At 45.2% G+C, this 18,289-nt stretch overlaps 1 protein-coding gene across 1 annotated transcript in view; it reads left to right on the top strand.

Annotated features, from left to right (window-relative positions):
* Positions 1-18,289, top strand: part of TMEM248 (transmembrane protein 248) — a 39,727-nt gene continuing 21,438 nt past the window's right edge. The window contains exon 1 of the mRNA XM_012449095.2: positions 1-238. The gene's annotated coding sequence lies outside the window, so the exon portion shown is untranslated. The remainder of the gene's footprint in view (positions 239-18,289) is intronic.

Here is an 18,289-nt window from a genome sequence, read left to right on the forward strand (position 1 = left end):
ACCCGGAAACCGCGGCTGCCGGAGCCAGAGCTGAGGCGGCGGCGGGAGCCCAGTTGGCGTCTGGTACTCGCTTCGGCCCCGCGGAGCCGGACGCTGCCCCCGGCGCGGCGGGGAGGATGGTGCCGAGCGGCCCCGGGCCCGCCGCGCGCTGCCAGGAGTGAGCCCAGCGCGTCCGCGGGCGTCCGCCGAGCAGCTGGCCCGGCCGGGCCCGGGGCGCGCCGCTGCCCGCCGAGGCAGGGTGAGCTGGGTCTGGCGGGCGGGCTGGGATCGGGTCAGTCTAGGATGCTCGCGGGGCCGGGAGCGGGGGCGTGCTGGCCGGGAGTGGTCCCTCCGCCGGCTTCTTACCCCGTTTCTCGGGGTGCAGCCCCCTCCCCAGCTGCTGGCAGGGGTCGCCCGGCATCGGCCGACTTCGGCCTGGTCTCTCTACACCGGTGTTTGCCCGCCCGCGTTCCCCATGCCAGGGTTCCCCGCCAGCCTTGGAGATGGCGGGTCTTACCGCGTCTGGAGCCGAGGCCTGGATAATTCGGATTTGGCACCTGGAACCTTTTGGTTGTTTGCCATTTTTCGACTTTGGGGAGTGTTTGCGTTTCTTCTCCATTTGCCAGTGGGACCCATCTCAGAAAGGTGGGAGGGAGATGCGTACGTATGCGCAGAAAGTTAAATGGCATGGTGGTGCTCCCTGTGTGAAGCTGGGTAAATATCCAGGATGAGGTGGATTCCTTATTAATGTTTTTAATAAAATACGGAGTGATCGCAAGGTAATGTAGAGGCATGTGGTTTCAGTTCCCTTGACGGGCACCGTCAGGAATAAAACCAGGCCTGCTGTGCTGTTTTGAGTCGTCTGAACGCTGTACCCATGGGACAGCTGGTGAGGAGGCCTTTGTGGAAGAATCTGTTGTCTGAGTTTAGTTCTCAGCTAGCAGATTACAGCTGTCACTGGCTGATGAGTGATGAGCTGCTTTGAAGCCTGCTTTGTAAGGATTGTGGCTTCCCCCAAACTGCTCCTTTCCTGCCTCAAAGGTGAGTCGCTATGGGAGGGAGTGGGAGGAAAAACTCCGAGGCTGCTGCTGAATATGTGATCAAGTGGTTTGTCTCGATAGCACCCTCAGCTTAGGGTCAGCTTAGGGTCTGAGCATGTGTATCTCATTTGTAGTTGAATGTTTCGTCAGCGCTTGACTGATCATGGTGTCCGCCTACTTCCTCTTTTCATCTAGGAATTCTGACGGGAAATAGACCTGTTTGCACCTGTATACTTAGGTGTGCATTGACCCCCAAGTGCATTTACTCTCTAGGAGTAAGGATGCGAGTTTCAACCTGCAGTGAAGATGCTGGGGGGATTCCTGTGGCCTGATTGAGGTGGACTGGATTCATGGCTAGCACCGGAATTTCAGTACTGAAATCACCAAACACTGGTTGACTGGCACCGACTCCATTTAGGCTCTAGCTGCAGCTGTAGAGCTAATTGCAAATATATATATATAGATATTTTTTTTGAGACGGAGTCTCGCTTTTGTCTCCCAGGCTGGAATGCAGCAGCGGGATCTCTGCTCACTGCAACCTCCACCTCCCGGGTTCAAGCGATTCTCCTGCCTCAGCCCTCCTAGTAGCTGGGCTTACAGGCGTGAGCCACCACGCCCAGCCAATTTTTATATTTTCAGTAGAAATGGGGTTTCACCATGTTGGCCAGGCTGGTCTCAAACTCCTCACCTCAGGTGATCCATCCACCTCGGCCTGCCAAAGTGCTGGGATTACAGGCATGAACCACTGTGCTCGGCCTAAGTGTAACTGTATTAATAGTTTCTGCCTGCAAGGAACATACTTAGAGGAAGCAATAGGCTGGAAGGTGTGGCAGGACGGAATTGCCATAGTGGTATACCAAGTGTTAGGAATTTTGTTATGGTTACTATTAAAAATTTTCTTTCTTTTTTTTTATTTTTATTTTTTTTGGAGAAGGAGTCTTGCTCTGTCGCCCAAGCCAGAGTGTAGTGGCGCAATCTTGGCTCACTGCAACCTCTGCATCTCAGGTTTAAGTAATTACCCCACCTCAGCCTCCCGAGTAGCCGGGATTACAGGCACCCGCCATCACACCCGGCTAATTTTTTCTATTTTTGGTAGAGATGGGATTTCACTATGTTGGCCAGGCCGATCTCAAATTCAGGTAATCCGTCCACCTTGGCCTCCCAAAGTGCTGGGTTTTTCCGTGTGAGCCACTTCACTCGGCCTGAAACTCATAAAGGAAATGACCTTTGAGGTGGATCTAGAAAGACTGGGAGGATTTGGGTTACTTAGAATTAGCTGGAAAGTGAAAAACTAGGGCCAGTTGGTGGACAAACACCCAGTCTAGGTAGCTGTGCAATTGGTGCCTGGAAGTACTGGCAGAGGCAGCTGGGGAGGGTTAAATGCTTTTCTAAGAAAGAACAGCATAAGCTAGCCAGTCTACCTTCTGGTAGATTTTTGTTTTGTTTTTGTTTTGAGTTAGAGTCTTGCCCTGTTGCTCAGGCTGGAGTACAGTGGCGTGATCAGCAACCTCTGCATCCTGGGTTCAAGCAATTCCTCAGCCTCCTGAGTAGCTGGGACTACAGGTGTGTGCCCGAGTAATTATGCGTGGGTAATTTTTGTTTTTTTATTGAAGACGGGGCTTCACCATGTTGGCCAGGCTGGTCTCAAACTCTTGGCATCAAGTGATCCACCCACCTTCACCTCCCAAAGTGCTGAGATTACAGGTGTGAGCCACTAGGCCCAGCCTTTGGTTTCTAAAGAATTGTTTTCATTTAATTGGTTTGTCTTGTTCTGTAGAAAGCCGGTGGCATAAAACAGTGCCTAACTTATTTTATTAAGGACAGTGAAAAAGATGCTGATTGTCATTCCTGTCTGGTATTGACAATCAGGAAATTAAATTTGATGTCTGCGAGTTGTTTCAGTGCCTGTATTTAGTTTGCAGGAGCACAGCTCTAGTCTGGTCTCTGCAGCTCTGGCTACAGCCAAAGGATAAATGGCAAGCCCTTCAGTCCCCTCCAGAGGGCTTTTAATGACATCTGGTCCATGTCACAGAGATGGTGTGTTTCCCTTGCCCAGTACTGAAGAAAACTTTGAAGCCATTCAAACAGGATTGCATGTAATTGCTCTAGATTTTATGACTAATCTGAGGACCTCACTGGCCTCAGCCTTAGCCTTTATTTTATTTTATTTATTGTTTTTTGGAGATGGAGTCCTGTCACCTGGGCTGTAGTACAGTGGCACGATCTCAGTTCACTGCAGCCTCCCCTCCCAGGTTCAAGTGTTTCTGCTGCCTCAGCCTCTTAAGTAGCTGGGATAACAAGCACCCACCACCATGCCCAGCTAATATTTGAATTTTTAGTAGAGATGGGTGTTTCACCATTTTGGCCAGGCTGGTCTTGAACTACTGACCTCAGGTGATCCACCCACCTCAACCTCCCAAAGTGCTGGGATTACAGGCATGAGCCACCATACCAGGCCTTATTTTTTAATTAAAAAAAAAAAAATTGTTATTACAAGACAGAGTCCTGCTCTGTTGTCCTGGCTGGAGTGCAGTGGGTGATTACAGCTCACTGCACCTTCGACCTTCTGGGCTCAAGTTATACTCCTGCCTCAGTCTCCTGAGTAGCTGGGAGCACAGGTGTGCACCACCACACCTGGCATTTTGATTTTTTTTTGTTGCTTAGGCTTCTCTCGAACTCCTGGGCTCAAGTGATCCTCCTGTCTCGGCCTCTCAGAGTGCTGGGATTAAAGATGTGAGCCACCAAAAAAATAACTGTATTAACTATATTCACCACACCATGCAATATAACGCAAAAAAGAAAAAATGTGTTCCTTTTGTCTAACAGACTTTGTACCCTTTGACCATCATCTCCCTGTACCCTGCTCCCCGCTTCTGTAACCATGGTTCTGCTCTCTGCTGCAAAGAGTTCCACTGTCTTAGATTCCACATGGTAGTGGAATCCTATATTGTGCTTCTGTGCCTGGCTTATTTCTCTAGTATAACATACATCGCTTCTGTCCATGTTGTTGCAAATGACCGCATTTTTCTTGTTTAAGGCTGAATAGTATTCTATTATGTGTGTTTACCACATTCTGTTGATCTCTTCATGTGTTAATGGACACTTAGCCTGATTCCATAACTTGGGTATTGGGAATAGTGCTGCAGTGAACTACAGACCTCTCTTTGACAATCTGATTTCAGTTTTTGGGGGTGAATATTCAGCAGTGGGATTGCTGGATCATAAAGTAATTCTAGTTTCCAAAAACTAAAACTAGATCTCAAAAAAAAAAGAAGGAAAATAAGTTAAACATTTTAAGCTTCAAAAAAGTTGGTCTCTTAAGTGTGCCTTTGTTAAAGTCAGTGACTAAAATACACTTTCTATATCTATGGCATGTGAGATTGGTTTTTCGCCATCCAGTTTGGTATTTGACTTGAAACCGTCTTATCAACCTTGCCATTGTGATTGATGACATGGCTTTTGGGGTCAGATGAATTAAGTCAGAATCCATTTCTGACATATATTTGCAGTGTGACCTAGTACAAATTAGTTTACATCATTTGATTCCGTTTTCTCATCTGTGAAATGGGAATACTAGTATCTACCTGACAATATTGCGAGGATTAAAAACTATGATGTTATGTGAGGCACTTGGCACGGTGCCTGGGAATGGCATGTTCTAAGTGGTAGCTGTTAAGAATGCTCTCTTCTCTCTCCTTTGTCCTTGTCATTTGGTTTTTGCCTCTATCTAGTGAAAGGGGTTTTGCTTACATCACTATTGATGTCTTGATTGCAAAATTATATGGATGCTTTTCTGCCTTTATCCCATTTGATGGGATTGACTTGTTTTCTTTCCTTTTTATTTTTTTATTTTTATTATTACTATTTTTTGAGATGGAGTTTCGCTCTTGTTGCCTAGGCTGGAGTGCAATGGTGTGATCTCAGCTCACCGCAACCTCCACCTCCCGGGTTCAAGTGATTCTCCTGCCTCAGCCTCCTGAGTAGCTGGGATTACAGGCATGTGTCACCGTGCCCAGCTAATTTTGTATTTTTAGTAGAGGTGTGGTTTCTCCATGTTGGTCAGGCTGGTTTTGAATTCCCGACCTCAGGTGATTCGCCTGCCTTGGCCTCCTACTAAAAGTGCTGGGATTACAGGCTTGAGTCACCACACCTGGCCTATTTTTATTTTTTGAGATAGAGTTTTGCTCTGTCTCCCAGGCTGGAGTGCTGTGGTGTACTCACAGCTCACTGCAGCCTCAACCGCCTGAGTTCAGGTGATTGCTCCTCCTCAGCCTTCCAAGTAGCTGGAACTATAGGTATGCACCACCACACCCAGCTAAATTTTGTATTCTTTGTAGAGACAGGGTCTTGTGTTGCCTAGGCTGGTCTCAAACTCCTGGGCTTAAGCGATTGGCTGGTCTCAGCCTCCCAAAGTGCTGGGATTACAGACATGAGTACTGTGCCTTGCCAGATTTACTCAATTATTCAAACCTATACCATTTATTGGACCACAGTAGAACTTAATGATTAATGCATGAGCTCTGGAGGCCAACTGGATTTGAATCCAGGTTCACTTCCCCTGTGATCATGGGCATATTAGCTGACTTCTATATGCCTTAATTTCCCCATCTATAAAATAGAGGTATTGTAAGGATTATACGTAATAGGTGCAAGACTCTTAAAGCTGTGCCTTTCTCAAAAAATAGGCAGTGATGGTAGTAGACATTATTATTGTTGAGCACCTTGCCGGTGTCAGGCACTGTCCAAGGTAGGAGGAGTGCAGAAGCAACATCATGGAAATAAGAGACAATTGTTGTTTTTTGTTGTTGTTGTTGTTGTTTGTTTGTTTGTTTTTTAGGCAGAGGCTTGTTCTGTCGCCAGGGGCCAGGCTGGAGTGCAGTGGCGTGATCTTGGCTTACTGCAATCTCCACCTCCCCTGGTTAAAGCAATTCTCCTGCCTCAGCCTCCGGAGTAGCTGGGATCATAGGCGTGCGCCACCATACCCAGCTAACTTTTGTATTTTTAGTAGAGACGGGGTTTCACTACTTTGGCCAGGCTGCTCTTGAACTCCTAGCCTCAGGTGATCCGCCTGCCTCGGCCTCCAAAAGTGCTGGGATTACAGGTGTGAGCACCTGGCCCAGACAACAATTCAGTTTGGCTGAAGAAGGCAGTGTCAGTGGGGATGGAGTGAGAGCTGCTGTTGAAAGACACTTAAAACGTGGAAACGATAGGACTTGGTAACTGGTTGTAGGAGAGCAAGAGTGTCAATGACGACTGGCAGGAGCTCGGCGCAGTGGCTCACATCTGTAATCCCAGTATTTGGAAGGCTGATGCGGGAGAATTGCTTGAGCCCAGGAGTTCGAGACCAGCCTGGGCAATATGGCAAAATCTCATCTCTACAAAAAATACAAAAATTAGCTGGGAATGGTGGCATGTACTTGTAGTCCCAGCTACTTGGAAGGCTGAAGTGGGAGGACCAGTTGTGCCTGGGAGGTCAAGGCTGCCATATTCATACCACTGCATTCCAGCCTGGGCTCCAGAGCCAGACCCTGTCTCAAAAAAAAAGAATGACTGGCAGGGATCAGTAGGTAATGACTGTGTGTTTCCTTATGGGGAGGAGCCAGTTTGATGCCTTGGGTAAATTTTGGGCTGGTTGGTCTTTGGGTCATCCAAGGAGAGAGCTCCAGTAGGTGGACATTTGGATCTGGAGGTGAGTAGATACATAAAATGGGCGTGAGTGAGTGTGTCCCCCCTGAGCAGAAGCCCTCGCTGCAACTTGTGAACGCCAGCTTTTGAAGGAGCCTGAGAGGGGAGGGGTGGCCAGATGAATGTGAAGAAAACCAGGAGTGGAAGCTGGGAGAGAATCTACCCTTCCTCAGTGTCAGATGCTGCAGCAATATGAGTTAGGACTGGAGTTCAGACTTTGGATTCAGCATCCCAGAGATTCCTGGAGACCTTTAAGTTCTCCTGTGTCTTCACTTCTCACTTGTCTCTCTGAAGGTTCATTCTGCCTACAGTCCTTTGCAGTGAAGCAGGAAGGTGGTTTCCGCGAAATGCTTGGGGCAGCTGGGTGCTGGAGCTTGCACAGGGCTACTTTGATACCAGCAAGTGTCTTTAGCTCTATGTGTTGGATAATCTGGATCGAGTTGATGACTTGTTTATTAGGCTAAGGGTCTGTAACCCCCAGCCTTAAAGCTCTTTGTGGGTCTCAGACATCACAGGATATTTGAGAAATGCTACTTTCTGCTTTGTGAAGGTGAGTTTCTGTCATTCTCTCTTAGCACGAGTCTGATGTATTTCCTTTGGTCGGCACAGAGAGCTGGGTTGCTTCTCCCATCCTCCCTTCCTCACCTTTCAGAAACTTCCCATTTAACCTAAGGTAGAAAATCTCGTTTAAGATGAGTGGTGGGCCTGGCGTGGTGGCTCACGCCTGGGATCTCAGCACTTTGGGAGGCCGAGGCAGGTAGATCACTTGAAGTTAGGAGTTTGAGACCAGCCTGGACAACATGGTGAAACCCCGTCTCTACTAAAAATACCAAAGTTAGCCGGGTGTCGTGGCAGACCCTTGTAGTCTCAGGTATTCAGGAGGCTGAGGCATAAGAATTGCTTGAATCTAGGAGGTAGAGGTTGCAGTGAGCTGAGATCGAGCCACTGCACACCAGCCTGGATGATGGTGTGAGACAACATCTCAAAAAAAAATTAAAGATGAACGATGGTTTTGTTCTTCACGCACAGTGAACTTTGTGATAACTACCATCAGAGTTCACAGGTAGTAGTTTAGTACAACTGTGCACTTAAAAATAAGTTAGATAAAATAATGAAACTATTTAGAAAATATTCTCTGCCAATATAGAATCCCTCTAAACCAGAGATTCTAGTGTAAAACTACAGTAAATTCTAGTTTAAAACTATAATAAAGCTAGTTTAAAACTTGGACAAGTAACCATGTGGCATACATACGTGGACTTTGGAGAGAGGAAGAAACTGTGAAAGGCTTCCTGTGTCTGGCATAATGAATGTAATTTACTTCCTTTCTGATGAAATGTTATCATCAAATTGCAAAATTACTCTCTTTTTTTTTGTTTTTTTTTCACCATGTTGCTTGCCAGGCTGGATCGCAGTGGCATAATCATAGCTCTCTATAGCTTTGACCTCTTGGGCTGAGGCAGTCCTCCCACCTCAGACTCCCAAGTAGCTGGGCCATTGTTGTGCACCACCATGCCTAGCTAATTTATTAAAAAATTATTATTTGTAGAGACAAGGGCTGGTTGTGTTGGCCAGGCTGGTCTTGAACTCCTGGCCTTAGGCAGTCCTTCCACCTCAGCCTCCCAAAGTGCTGGGATTACAGGTGTGAGTTACTGTGCCCGGCCAGAAGGCCTTCCTCTGTTACTATCTCCTTTCCTCCCCTTATATTAGGTTGGTACAAAAGTAATTGTGGTTTTCGCCATTATGTATTGGTGAAAACTGTGATTCCTTTTGCACCAACCCAGTTAACTGTGTTTTTGTTAACTCATTTAATAAAAAGTCAGCATCTCCTCCCCCACCCCGTCCCTTTGACCTGAACCAGTGGTATTTTGAAAGTTTATAACACAGCCTTCTCCTACCTACCTTTAAGGAACTTACGTTCTTGCAACCTGTGGGTTGCTTGAGATATCATTAGGGTAAACTTGGTATTGCCTTTTGCTTACCTAAAGCGCCATCTGGTGTTTACTTGTTGCCTCAGTTTCCCCATCCCTGTTCTTATCACCTGAGAACTTTTTTTTTTTTTTTTTGGAGACAGAGCCTCACTCTGTTGCCCAGGCTGGAGTGCAGTTGTGAAATCTTGGCTCACTGCAACCTCTGCCTCCTAGGTTCAAGTGATTCTCCTGCCTCAGCCTCCCGAGTAGCTGGGATTACAGGAATGTACCAGCATGCCTGGCTAATTTTTATATTTTTAGTAGAGATGGTGTTTTGCCGTGTTGGCCAGGCTGCTCTTGAACTCCTGACCTCAGGTGATCTGCCCGCCTCAGCTTCTTAAAGTGCTGGGATTACAGGCATGAGTCACCATGGCTGGCTGAGGACTTTTTATTTTCTTTTTGTGAGACGGAATCTCACTCTGTCGCCAGGCTGGAGTGCAGTGGCTCAGTCTCGGCTTACTCCAACCTCCGCCTTGGGGTTCAAGCTATTCTGCCTCAGCCTCCCAAGTAGCTGGGACTACAGGTGCACGCCACCACACCCAGCTAATTTTTGTATTTTTAATAGAGACGGGGTTTCACTATCTTGGTCAGGCTGATCTCGATCTCTTGACCTCTTGATCCTCCCGTCTCAGGCTCCCAAAGTGCGGGGATTACAGTTATGAGCCACTGTGCCCAGCCAGGAACTTTTTAAAGTACAGACGGAAACGGAGATCTGTCCTTCTCTTGTTCTTAAGACTTGTTCAGCTCTCAGCAAAGCTGGCTGATAACTTCTTCCTTCTTGAATTTCTTCTCTCCTGCCTTGCCAGATACCTTCCCATCCTGGGCACAGTTTCTCCTCATGGCCACCCCTAACTCCCCACCCCGTGTCATCCACTGGCCTGTCATCCTTTACCCTAAAGGAGGAGCCCCTGCTTCTCTGGAGAACACCAGGCAGTGCCTGCCCCAGGACCACACAGCACCCAGTTATCTGGAGAAGCCACCTCTAAATGTTCTTTCTCATTTTGCTCTTTGGTTTCTCACAGAGCCCTCTAATACAGATCCCTGCAAATTAAGGGTTACCTTTCTTAGCTCCAGAATAGATCAGAGGACAGTCCTGTTTTCTATTTTCTTTTCTCTAGGTTAAGAAGTTACTCTTAAGTTCCTGTTTTTTTCTACTCATTGCCTTGATTAATGAAGAAAATGAATGGAATTAAAATTTAATGAAGTTTTATTCTAACCACTAGACCATCAGGATCAATCCAACACGATTATTTGTGTTTGTAAGTTTTATTATTAAAAATTACTAGAGCTAGGCATGGTGGCTCATGCCTGTAATCCCAGTACTTTGGGAGGCTGAGGTGAGTGGATCACTTGAGGTCATGAGTTTAAGACCAGCCTGGCATGGCAAAACCCCACCTCAACTAAAAATTACAAAAAATTAGCCAGATGTGGTGGCCTACACCTGTAATCCCAGCTAATCAGGACACTTAGGCAGCAGAATCACTTGAACCTGGGAGGTGTAGGTTGCAGTAAGCTGAGATTGTGCCACTGAACTCCAGCCTGGGCAACATAGTGAGACCTCAACTCTACTAAAAAAAAAAAAAAAATTAGCCAAGTTTGGTGGCTTATTCCTGTGGTCCCAGCTACTTGGTGGGCTGAAGTGGGAGGATCTCTTGATCCTGGGAGGTCAAGGCTGCAGTGAGCTATGATCACGTCACTGCACTCCAGCCTGGGCAACAGAGCATGACCCTGTCTCAAAAAAATAATTATTCGAAAGGAAATACATATTCTTGATCGGAAAAAAAAGACCCAGAAATTGGTAGTCTGATCAGCTAGAGATCTAGAGATCATCACTGTGCACCTTTGAGGGTGTGCTGTTTTTCCCATGTGGGTGCCTGTGTGTGCACACACAAGCACTTAACCTGAAGTTGTCTGATTCTGTATGTGTGTGTGGTTTTGTTTGTTTGTTTTTTAATCGGAGTCTCACTGTCGTCCAGGCTGGAGTGCAATGGTGCTATCTCAGCTCATTGCAACCTCTGCCTCTTGGCTTCAAGCGATTCCACTGTCTTAGCCTCCCAACTAGCTGGGACGACAGGCATGCACCACCATGCCTGGCTAATTTTTGTATTTTTAGTAGAGAAGGGGTTTCACCATATTGGCCAGACTGGTCTTGAACTCCTGACAAGTGATCCACCTGCCTTGGCCTCCCAAACTGCTGAGGTTACAGGCGTGAGCCAATGTGCCCAGTTTATTTTTAAATTTTACTCTATTTTAGATTCAGGAGTTACACATGCGTGTTTGTTACATGTACATACTGCTTATTGGTGGGGTTGGACTTCTAGTGTACCCATTACCCAAATAGTGAACATTGTACCTGATGAGTGATATTTCAGCCCCTACCCCCATCTCAGAGTCACTGGTGTTTACTATTTCCGTCGAACCCATATATACCCATTATTTAGCTCTCACTTATAAGTAAGAACATGGGGTATTTAGATTTTCTGTTTCTCACTTCACTGAGGATAATGGTCTCTAGCTCTATCCATGTTGCTGCAGGCAACATGACTTTATTCTTTTTTTTTTTTTTTTTTGAAATGGAGTCTCTGTCACCCAGGCTGGAGTGCAGTGGCGCAATCTTGGCTCAATGCAACCTCCGCTTCCCGGGTTCAAGCGATTCTTCTGTCTTAGCCTCCCGAGTAGCTGGGTTTACAAGCGCACACCACCATGCCTGGCTAATTTTTTGTATTTTTAGTGGAGACAAGGCTTCATCGTGTTGCCCAGGCTGGTCTCGAACTCCTGAGCTTAGGCAATCCACCTGCCTTGGCCTCCCAAAGTGTTAGGATTACAGGCATGAGCCACCGTGCCCAATCAACTTTATTCTTTTTTATGGCCACTGTATGTGATATTTTAGATCCTGTGGGTATTGTTTTTTATTTTATTTATTTATTTTTTTTGAGACAGAGAGTCTCTCTATCACCCAGGGTGGAGTGTAGTGGCACAATCTCAGCTCACTGCAACCTCTGCCTCCCAGGTTCAAACAGTCTGTGCCTCAGCCTCCCAAGTAGCTGGGACTATAGGCACGTGCGCCACACCCAGCTAATGTTTTGTATTTTTAGTAGAGATAGTTTCACCATGTTGGCCAGGCTGGTCTCTAACCGCTGACCTCAGGTGATCTGCCCACCTTGGCCTCCCCAAGTGCTGGGATTATAGGTGTGAGCCACTGTGCCCAGCTTCCCCTTTTTTGGGGGTTTAGGGGACAGGATCTCAATCTGTTATCCAGGCTAAATTGCAGTGGTGTAATCATAGCTCACTGCAGCCTCAAACTCCTGGGTTCAAGCCATCGTCCTGCCTCAGCCCCCCAAGTAGCTGGAACTACAGGTGTGTGCCACTACGTCCTGATCTTGTGTTTTTTTTTTTTTTTTGAGATGGAGTCTTGCTCTTGTTGCCCAGGCTGGAGTGCAATGGCGGGATCTCAGCTCACCGCAACCTCTGCCTCCCGGGTTCAAGTGATTCTCCTGCCTCAGCCTCCTGAGTAGCTGGGATTACAGGGGCCCGCCACTACGCCTGGCCAATTTTTTGTATTTTTAGTAGAGACGGGGTTTCGCTATGTTGGTCAGGCTAGTCTTGAACTCGCGATCCCAGGTCATCCACCCACCTTGGCCTCTCAAAGTGCTGGGATTACAGGTGTGAGCCACCGCGCCCGGCCGCAGATCTTGTGTTTTTAATGGGTGTGATGCTGGGGAGAAGTCCTACTTTATTCAGTTGTTCCTTGCTGTTATTGGATATGTGGTTTTCCCTTTTTTTTTTAAACAGTTGCAAATACTCCAAAAATAACTCTCAGTAGTTAAATCTTTGGAGCGATGGGTGTTTCCTTAGGTTTAGTTCTTAGAAGTAGAATGTTGAAGATAAAATATGCCAGATTCTAATACTATTGGTATGTATGGCCAAGCTGGTCTCCAGGAAGTTGGAGCCCTTTCTCGCCCCCCCTTTTTTTTTTAAAGTTAGTCCTTGACAATTTTTTATTTTATTTTATTTTAGATTTTGGGGTATATGTGAAGAATGAAATATTGTTGCATAGGTACACACATGGCAGCATGATTTGCTGCCTTCCTCCCCTTCACCTATAGCTGGCATTTCTCCCCATGTTATCCCTCCCCAACTCCCCACCCCGCACTGTCCCTCCTCTGTTTCCCCTGACAGACCCCAGTGTGTGATGCTTGTGTTCTGGTAACTTGCGGTTGCTAGAGATACCTTTGGGATAATCTTGGTTTTGCCTTTTGCTTACTTAAAGTGCCATCTGATGTTTAGCATCTTGGTTGAGTTAGTTTCGGAGATAAAAGGCACTGTTCTGATAGATTTTAATCACATCCTCTCACGTGCTTGTGAAATTGCCTTTTGACTGCGTTTTGTGTACCTTAAATCCCTGGACTTTTCAGAGAGGCAGCTTCCCAGTGATGGTAATTTGTTTCTTTATCTTGGTCAATACCAGGATGCCCTAATTCGAGTTGGAATGAATTTAGGGGGAGGGGTCAGATAGTGTGCTTTCTTTTATCTCCTTTTCTTTTCCCTAAACAGAACTTAATTTATTCATTAATTAAGACTAAGATTTGCCACTGTTTCGCTTACAGAAGCTTTCCTGTGACTCTTTGCAGAAGGAATACATTTATTTAGTCTTCATTAATTTCCTATTTAAAAACGCTTGTGAATGGTAGAAAGAAATTTTAAGTTTGTAAAATGTTTGGAATCTTAATAGTTTTATTCAAACATACTTTCCTTTTTTTTTTTTTTTTTGAGATGGAGTTTCTCTCTTGTTGACCGGCTGGAGTGCAAATGCAATAGCATGATCTTGGCTCACTGCAACCTCTGCCTCCCGGGTTCAAGCAATTCTCCTGCCTCAACCTCCTGAGTAGCTAGGATTAGAGGTGCACACCACCATGGCCAGCTAATTTTTGTATTTTTAGTAGGGATTTATTTCACTATGTTGGTCAGGCTGGTGTTGAACTCCTGACCTCAGGTGATCCACCTGCTTTGGCTTCCTGAAGTGCTGGGATTACAGGCGTGAGCCACTGGGCCGAGCCCATTCTTCTACTTTTTTAGTGACTAATAATTATCCTGTACTGGATGTTTCCCTATATTAAATTGGCATATGTTGACAATATTTGCCATTTTGTGGGTATATATGTTAATGTAACTGTTTAAATTCTTATGTGATGTGCTTTTATTGACTGTTTTCCTTGAAGTGAATGAATTCTAATTCAGATTTTTCTGTTATTTTTCTGAATGTTTCATAATTGTAGTTCCAGATAGAAAATGAGTCTTATTCATTTTTATATCAGATTAAAGTTTTGGGCTGGGTGTGGTGGTTCACACCTCTAATTCCAACACTTTGGGAGGCCAAGGTGGGCGGATCACTTGAGGACAGGAGTTTGAGACCAGCCTAGCCAACATGGTGAAACCCTGTCTCTACTAAAAAAAAAAAAAAAAAAAAAAAAAATTAGCCGGGTGTGGTAGCATGTGCTTGTAATCCCAGCTACTCAGGAGGCTGAGGCAGGAGAATCACTTAACCTAGGAGGTGGAGGTTGCAGTGAGCAGAGATCGCGCCACTATACTCCAGCACAGGCAACAGAGTAAGACTCTGTGTCCAAAGAAAAGATTAAGGTTTTGTTCTTGCTTAATAAATAGAACTCTAATTTACTGTTGATGTTTTTATTTATGAATTCTATTAATTTTTTTTTTTTTTGAGACAGAGTCTTACTCTGTTGCCCAGGCTGGAGTACAGTGGCATAATCTTGGCTCACTGCAACCTTCGCTTCCCAGGTTCAAGTGGTTCTCTTGCCTCAGCCTCCAGAGCAGCTGGGACTACACATGCTACCACGCCCAGCTAATTTTTTGTAATTTTAGTAGAGACAAGGTTTGACCGTATTAAATGGGATGGTCTCGATTTCCCAACTTGGTGATCCGCCTGCCTCAGCCTCCTAGAGTGCTGGGATTACAGGTGTGAGCCACCGTGCCCGGCCGAATCCTATTAATCTTAACCTAACTAGTGTTGTTTCTAGATTATTATTGCTGTTGTTATTTTTGAGATGGAGTGTTGCTCTGTCACCCAGGCTGGAGTGCAGTGATGCGATCTCCAATCACTGCATCCTCTGGTTCCAGACGTTCACTTGCCTCAACCTCCCAAGTAGCTGGGATTACTATATCTGACTGAATTTTGTATTTTTAGTAGAGATGGGGTTTCACCATGTTGGCCATGCTGGCCTTGAACTACTGATCTCAGGTGATCCACCTACCTTGGCCTCCCAAAGTGCTGGGATTACAGATGTGAGCCACCTACCTGCCTGGCTCCATTTTCTTTAAATCATCACTAGATTACTTACAGTACCTAATACAATGCAAGTATTATGTAAATAGTTTTTATACTTTTTTTTTTTTTTTTTTTTTTTTTTTTTTTTGAGACGGAGTTTCGCTCTTGATACCCAGGCTGGAGTGCAATGGCGCGATCTCGGCTCACTGCAACCTCCGCCTCCTGGGTTCAGGCAATTCTCCTGCCTCAGCCTCCTGAGTAGCTGGGATTACAGGCACGCGCCACCGTGCCCAGCTAATTTTTTGTATTAGTAGAGACGGGGTTTCACCATGTTGACCAGGATGGTCTCGATCTCTTGACCTCGTGATCCACCCGCCTCGGCCTCCCAAAGTGCTGGGATTACAGGCTTGAGCCACCGCGCCCGGCCTTATACTTTTTTTTTTTTGAGACAGAGTCTCACTCTGTCGTCTCAGGCTGGAGTGGGAGTGCAGTGGCGCAGTCTCAGCTCACCGCAACCTCCACCTCCTGGGTTCAAGCGATTCTCCTGCCTCAGCCTCACGAGTAGCTGGGACTACAGGCACGTGCCATCACACCTGGCTGATTTTTATATTTTTAGTAGAGATGGGATTTCACTGTGTTGGCCAGGCTGGTCTCGAACTCCTGACCTTGTGATCTGCCTGCCTTGGCCTCCCAAAGTGCTAGAATTACAGGTGTGAGCCACTGTGCCCAGCGTATTGTATTATTTTTTAATGTGTATTTTTATTTTATTGTTTTTAAATGTATTTTAAATGTTTTTTGCTTGTTTGTTTTTTGAGACAGTGTTTTGCTTTTGTCACCCATGTGCCAACACGCCCAGCTAAATTTTGTGTTTTGAGTAGAGACGAGGTTTCATCATGTTGGTCAGGGTGGTAAAAACTCCAGACCTCCAGTGATCCTCCCGCCTGGGCTTCCCAAAGTGCTGGGATTACAGGCATGAGCCACTGTGCTCAGCCTTACTTTATTTTTTGAATATTTTTAGGCTGCGGTTGGTTGAATCTGTGCATGTGGATCCCACATAGATGGGGAGGGCTGACGTACAGTCATAGAGAGAGGGTATGATAGTGGTTTATACTTTTCTTATGTCACTTATGAATAGATGTAAAAATTCATAATACAGTTTAGCATACGTGTACCAGCAGTGTAGTCTTTTAAAAATTGTGATTAAACTTTTCCAAGGAGCGCAAATATGAGTTAACATGAAAAGAATCAACATAGTTGAGTAAAGGAGAAAAACTGATTGGTTAGAGGTTGCAGGTGAAGCATTCATTAAACTGTAACACTTATAATGAAAATCTCTTTGCAGACTTGAAATAGAAGTGTGCTGCTTTTTTTTTTTTTTGAGACAGAGTCTCACTCTGTCACTGGGCTGGAATGCAATGGCATAATCTTGGCTCACTGCAACCTCCGCTTCTCAGTTTCAAGAGATTCTCATGCCTCATCCTCCCCAGTAACTGGGATTACAGATGTACACCATCATGCCTGACTAATTTCTGTTTTTTTTTTAGTAGAGATGGGGTTTCACCACGTTTACCAGGCTGGTCTTGAACTCCTGGCCTCAAGCGATCCACCTGCCTTGGCCTCCCAAAGTGCTGGGGTTATAGGTGTGAGCACTTGTGCCTGGCTTCTGGATTTCTTTTTTAGATTGCTCTCTGTTGGCACATAGAAAGGCTACTGATATTTGTGGTTGATTTTGTATCCTGCAACTGTACTGAATTTGTCTATCAGTTCTACTAGTTTTTTGATGGAGTATTTAGGTTTTTCCAAATATAAGATCATACCATCTGCAAACAAGGATAATTTATCTTCTTCCTTTCCAGTTTGGACTCCCTGTATTTCTTGTCTGATTGCTGTAGCTAGGACTTCCAGTACTATGTCGAATAACAGTGAGGACAGTGGGCATCCTTGTTGTGTTCCAGATCTTAGAGGAAAGGCTTTCAGTGTTTCCCCATTCAGTATGATACTGGTTGTGGGCCTGTTGCATATAGCTTTTATTGTGTGAGATATGTTCCTTCTAAGCCCAGTTTTTTGAGGGTTTGTATCATGAAGATAAGTTTAATTTTATCAAATGCTTTTTTTGGCATCAGTTGAAATGATCATATGGTTTTTGTCCTTTATTCTGCTGATATGCTGGATCACTTTGATTTGTTTGCATATGTTGAACCATCCTTGCTTCCCCGGGATAAATCCACTTGGTCGTGACAAATGATCTTTTTAATGTTTTGTTGAATTTGGTTTGCCAGTATTTTGTTGAGGAGATTTGCAACAATCTTCATCAGGGATATTGTTCTGTCATTTTCTCTTTTTTGATGTACATTTGGTTTTGGTATCAGGGTAATATTGGACTCCTAGAATGAGTTTGGAAGTACTCCCTCTTTCTCTGTTTTTTTTTTTTGAGACGGAGTTTCGCTCTTGTTACCCAGGCTGGTGTGCAATGGCGCAATCTCGGCTCACCGCAACCTCCGCCTCCTGGGTTCAGGCAATTCTCCTGCCTCAGCCTCCTGAGTAGCTGGGATTACAGGCACGCACCACCATGCCCAGCTAATTTTTTTTATTTTTAGTAGAGATGGGGTTTCACCATGTTGACCAGGATGGTCTCGATCTCTTGACCTCGTGATCCACCCGCCTTGGCCTCCCAAAGTGCTGGGATTACAGGCTTGAGCCATTCTGCTCTAATCTTTATTATTTCTTCTACTAATTTTGTGTTTGGTTTGCTCTTGTTTTCGTAATTCTTTAAGATGCATTGTTAGGTTGCTTATTTGATGTTTTTCTACTTTTTTTAATGTAAGTGCTTATAGCTATAAACTTTCCTCTTAGTCCTGCTTTCGCTGGATCCCATGGGTTTGGTATGTTTTTATTTTCATTTGTTTTCAAGACACTTTAGGTATTCTGCTATTGACAGTGTACATTTTGATCAAGACACTTTTTAATTTCCTTCTTAATTTCTTCATGGACCCACACTGACCATCCAGGAGCATATTGTTTAATTTCCGTATGTTTGTATAGTTTCCAGAATTCCTCTTGTAATTGATTTCTGGTTTTATTCCATTGTGGTCAAATAAGATACTTGATACAATTTCTGTTTTTTTTTTTTTGGGAGAGGAGAGATACAATTTCATATTTTTTGAATGTTTTAAGACTTATTTTGTGGCCTAATATACAGTCTATTTTGGGGAATGATCCCTGTGATCTAATTAGGTCCATTTGGTCTGTAGTGCAGATTAAGTCATTTCTTTGTTGGTTTTCTGTCTGGATGATCTGTCCAATGCTGAAAGTGGAGTGTTGAAGTCTCCAGC

The sequence above is a fragment of the Aotus nancymaae genome, unplaced genomic scaffold (assembly GCF_030222135.1).
Source record: "Aotus nancymaae isolate 86718 unplaced genomic scaffold, 86718_ANA_hifiasm-v0.15.2.pri h1tg000012l, whole genome shotgun sequence".
NCBI classification, from domain to species: Eukaryota; Metazoa; Chordata; class Mammalia; order Primates; family Aotidae; genus Aotus; species Aotus nancymaae.